Raw genomic sequence first — 4966 nt, 5'->3', positions numbered from 1 at the left:
CATTATGAGAAATTTCAGGTACCTTTAAATACTGTGTTCTACATAAATATTCTCTATTATCCAGTAATGACTAAGACATGAGCTTTTCATAATGAATATGGATATTTGATCTAAGTTATATTATCTGTCCTCATCACAATTTTGCCCTCTTAGTAGATGATGGAGAATTTTCATGCAGTTCTCAAAACTCTAGAGGTCATATAGAATTTTCTTTGACCTGCAGCTGTGTTATGGGTTGTTAAACTCTACAGAGGTGATATTCTTTAAATTGCAGGTAAATCATGAGTTGTTTAACTCCATGAAAGCTTTGCTCCAGAGAATATTTATTTGCAGTTTTGGTTGTCCTTGACTGTTCTCTCTACATACCTTGTTTCAGTAGAGTAAGCTTTGCAGGTCCCCATACCATGTGACATTTGCCTTGATGTGGGTTTTGCCTTTATAAGCTCTGTAATAACTGCATTTGGGGCTGCAGGTTCTTTGGGATGCTAATTCACCTGTAGTCACCAGCTTTTTAACAAATATTCTGGATTTGACGTTTAAAAGTGTGGCTTCTCCATATAATGAGTGGCTGTTGTCCTTAATGTACTATGCTATCTCTCATCTCTTTTGCTCTCCCTTGGTTATCTCATATTGTTACAATATTTCACCTTGTTGTCTCATATTTTATACATGCTTAATTGGTTATTTTAAATTGGATAGGGAAGGGGGGGAATCAAGATGGGGGGGGCGGGGGAGGAAATGGGGACAATGTCATGAGAAAGGGTATCAATGTTTGTGAAGTAATGCACCTTCTATCTGGTGAATATAATGTAACCCTTCTATTAGTCACAATAAAAAATATATGGGAAAAAAGTGTGGCTTCTCTGAGGGCCAGGGGTTTTGCAGAGTGGTAGAGTCCTTGCCTAGCATGCACAAAGATCATGGTTATATTCCTTGGTATCACATATACATAGAAAAAGCCAGAAATGGTGTTGTGGCTCCAGGGATGGAGCTTTGGCTTTGGGAAAGCCCAAGGACAGTACTTAGACCCAGGACTAGAAAAAAAAAAAACAAAAACAAAAACAAAAAAAACATAGTGTGGCTTCTCTGCATCTTGTTGATTGCATTCCCATATAACAATAAGAAATGGATTTATAGTTCATGCTTAATTGACAAAAGAGCTCATTCCATGCAGTCTATAAAAATATCACCCTATCTGCTAGTAATTACAATGGCAATGCAGTTATTTGTTAACATTACCATTCTCCCTTCTGATTCCCTTGTTGTCCTGTGTTTTTGATTGCTACTCATGGCACTTACTGATCAATTTTGTTTTTCTTTTCATGTCAATGTTTTTCAGTTTCATTTATCCAAATAAGATAATAATTGTCTCAAACTAATGGAAAGCATGGCATGATAGCTACACTTAAATTATAAGTAGGAAATTTATCTCTTATATTTATATTTAATGATATATATTCTGTTTTAAATTATTTTAAAATAATACCTTGCAAAAATTCTAAAAGTGACAAAAGTGAAATTATTAAATTTATCATCTATTTGCCAAATAGAATTTGAAATAACTCTGTGTAACTCTGTGTAACTCTGTGTAATATTGATAAGAAGGAATCAACAAAAAAACCCATCATCTATGCTTATTGGAGGAAGAATAAATAATATTGTTTCAATCTGGTCTTATTTATATTTTAAATATTTATCAAATCAGGAAAGGTAAGCTTATCCCTCATCTGTAAATAATTAAAATACTTTCAAAACTGGAAGTAAATCAGTAGCTATACCAATAAATAAAAGGCATTTTCAAATTGACTTCTTTTGAGTGTTTTAAATTATACTTTTATAATTATGTAATAGCCACTTAGAAAGAAATGTATGGCTGACATGAAGTCATGTAAAAATTGCCATATCCAATATTGTTCTAATAAGGAATTTATCTTGGATCTATGTTTCTAGTATTAGTGATTAATTAGTTTAATTTAGTGTGTAGTACCTCATGGTGGCCCTGTCTTCTCTCCAATACCTCTTTTAGAAATACAGCTATAACAGAGATAGAACTATTTAAAATTTAGACTCATTCAAATTCCCATTAGCCATCATCCTATATTTGCAATATTTCTAATGTACACATTAGTTTCTTCTCTTTTCCAGAGATATTTTGACATGTTAGCATTATACAATGCTGAACATGTGAAATTAATATAATATTTTCTTCAGATCTTTTAGGGAAAAGTTATTTTTTATTTAAAGATCAGGAATAATGAGCATTTGGTTGGATAACATTCTACTTTACAGTCCAAAGTGAACCCCATTTGAAGGTCAATTTCTTCTTTTCTTTGTTAATAACACAACAACTCATTCAGTTTGTGGTCAGATCCCTAGCAGAACCTCAATTACCATCCCTCCAATTGGTTTGAATTGGTAAGGTTTTATTTTCAAGAATTACCACCTATGGAGAGGCTGTCAAATAACCCCCCATTCATGCTCATCAGTTGCACTGATGTCCTGATATTGCAAGGTGAGGTAATGCCTGAGGAGATTTGTAGGAAGTCAGACTCACTTAGGTACTAATTGGAAATGTGTTTTTTTTCTGTCTTAATACCAGGAATGCTGAATATATTTGGTTCTAGAATAACCTGGACTTCATTTGAAAATTTCAAAGATACTTGTTAATCATTTTCTTTTGCCTAATGACTTAATTGATAAAGCCAATGGGTAGATCCACATATTAAGAAATGTCAAAGGTAATTAAAATGTGTCTCAGTTAACATCAGTGCTGGACTATAAGCCAGAAAATTATTACAAACATAGACTGTACAGAAATATCTCCTGACAAAAATAAATCTCTGTTAATCATTGAGTTGAAGCATCCTTAACAAGTAAACTAATAACAATAAAGAAATTTGTCGAGGCTTTTAGTCCTCGGTCCCTCCTGACCCTCAGGAGGGATAGAAAGAACACACCCTGACCAGGAGGAGCTGAGAAAGGAGAGGGCCTTCTGCCCGCCCACACCCAGCCCTCCCTCACTGGAGGACGATCAGACAAGTCAGGGAGACTTGTCAAGGCAGGAACTCGTTTATTGAGGAAGTACATTCAGCTAATATAGGGTGCAGGAGCCTATCAGCACAAAGGTGGGCAGAGCAGAGTAGGTCCACGTGTTTACTCTCTTTACAGGTCTCAGCAAAGAGTGATAAAGCAATAACACATTCGTACCCAATGCTAATCAAGTCTCAGCAGAAAGTGATTCACAATACCGATGATATAGCTCAAAGTTATGCATAGAATTCATACCTGACAGCTCATTTCTTTGTATGGTTATATTACTCAGTGTTGCAGATTCATGAGCCAGCCTGACCCTGCACTTGGCTCCCAACAGAAATTGGCCCAGGTTGGTATCTGTTTTCAAGCTGCAGATAAAAGAGATGTTTTTAAAGTGAAAAAAAGTCATAGCTTACCAAGACCAGCAAGACTCAGTATTCACTTAAAATGCTCTAGTCCCTGGAAGTTGGAGAAAGTATATAATAATACCTGGGAAATGGAGAACCCAGGAGAAACAGCTTGTCTTTTAATCACCTTCCTATATATTACCCACCATTTTTCAGTAAATATGCTCAGAGGGCAATACATTTGTTGTAAATCTCTATGGATAGGGCCTTGAGTAAACTAAATGTGGTTTTTGAACTCACAACATAAGCATAGCTTGTGAACTTTGTTGATACTCAGAATGTTAAATCCTTCGCACTGACTGACTCAAACCTACATATTAGCAAGTTGTCTAAGTGATTCACATTCCCCTAAAAGTGAGAGGCATGAGCATAAAAGTACTAGAGTTATGAAGACATCACCTGTCTGCATTGCCTTGTTCCGCTCATTCTCTCTTAGGGTAATGTCTTAATCTTTGTTTTATTTTGGATTGCATCTCTAACATGAAGCTTTCATAAAATTATAGGCTTCAGGAAATTTTCTTTTAGAATCTACAAAGGAATTAACTTCTATTGTTGTTCTAAAATAATTTGTATTTGTCCTGTGACTATGTGTTTGAACATTAACATTCGATGATTTACTTGTGTTATACTGATTTTTAGATTGTTATGTATAAAAATAATCTGGAAAGGAAGTGAAATAAAAAAATACAAATAATTAATCATAAAGAGAGATATAATGTGGACTATAGAAAGCTTTACTTCAAATGTGAACACACACAAAAAAAACCAAACCAAAACAAAACAAAACAAAAAAAACAAATGTGAACACAATAGATACTGAAGACATCCCGAGGTGGAGAAACGGAATTAGAGGGAGCATCAGGTCCGTGGAAGTCCCTGAGTCGGCCTTGGCAGAGGAACAGAAGGAAATGGACCAGTAAATGACTCATTCTGAGAAAGCTGAAGAAGCAAAATTAAAAACAAGATATACTCACCTGGGACACAATCCTGGAGGTTCTGATGTTTTAAGGAAACCATTGCAGAAAGGGCAAAAATATTTTGATTCTGGAGATGACAACATGGCTAAAGTAACAATAAAGGGTAAGCAACTACTCACCGCAGCCCTGCACAAAACAGAGGTCACTGGGGACCAAACACTCCCACTCCACTGCACCTTCCTCAGAGGAAACCCTCCCTTGTCCCTAGCAAGCTGGCTGGCTGATTAAAAGAGCTGAACTGCTTAAACCTTCTAATTCCCATTATTTCTCCTTAATATGTTTCTTACCACTTCCTTTCATTCACTAAGTGTTTTGAGGCTGATAGTCTTGTATGTCGTTGTAGTGTGTGTAGTGTGTGCTGCTATTAGAAGGGACTATTCCTGTGTAGAGTTTTTTTTTAATTGTCTTTATTATTATGCTTATTAAAGAACTTATTAACAATGATTTTTACACATATTTCAAATGTCATGTTTGTGTAGAGGTTTTGATTTGCTTAATGGTGCACTGATAATGCATGTTAGAGCAACATAAGTAATCTACTTGAAAATA

The 4966-nt window shown here is 35.3% G+C and overlaps 1 pseudogene; it reads left to right on the top strand.

Moving 5' to 3' along the window:
- The first annotated feature begins 4312 nt into the window (after positions 1 to 4312).
- On the top strand, positions 4313 to 4641 carry LOC150056426 (cAMP-regulated phosphoprotein 19 pseudogene; annotated as a pseudogene).
- Positions 4642 to 4966: the final 325 nt, after the last annotated feature.

The sequence above is a fragment of the Megascapheus bottae genome, chromosome 12 (assembly GCF_031878675.1).
Source record: "Megascapheus bottae isolate mThoBot1 chromosome 12, mThoBot2.hap1, whole genome shotgun sequence".
In the NCBI taxonomy this organism is placed as follows: Eukaryota; Metazoa; Chordata; class Mammalia; order Rodentia; family Geomyidae; genus Megascapheus; species Megascapheus bottae.
The sequence above is the reverse complement of the archived record's forward strand: the minus strand, read 5'-3'. Positions and strand labels throughout refer to the sequence as shown.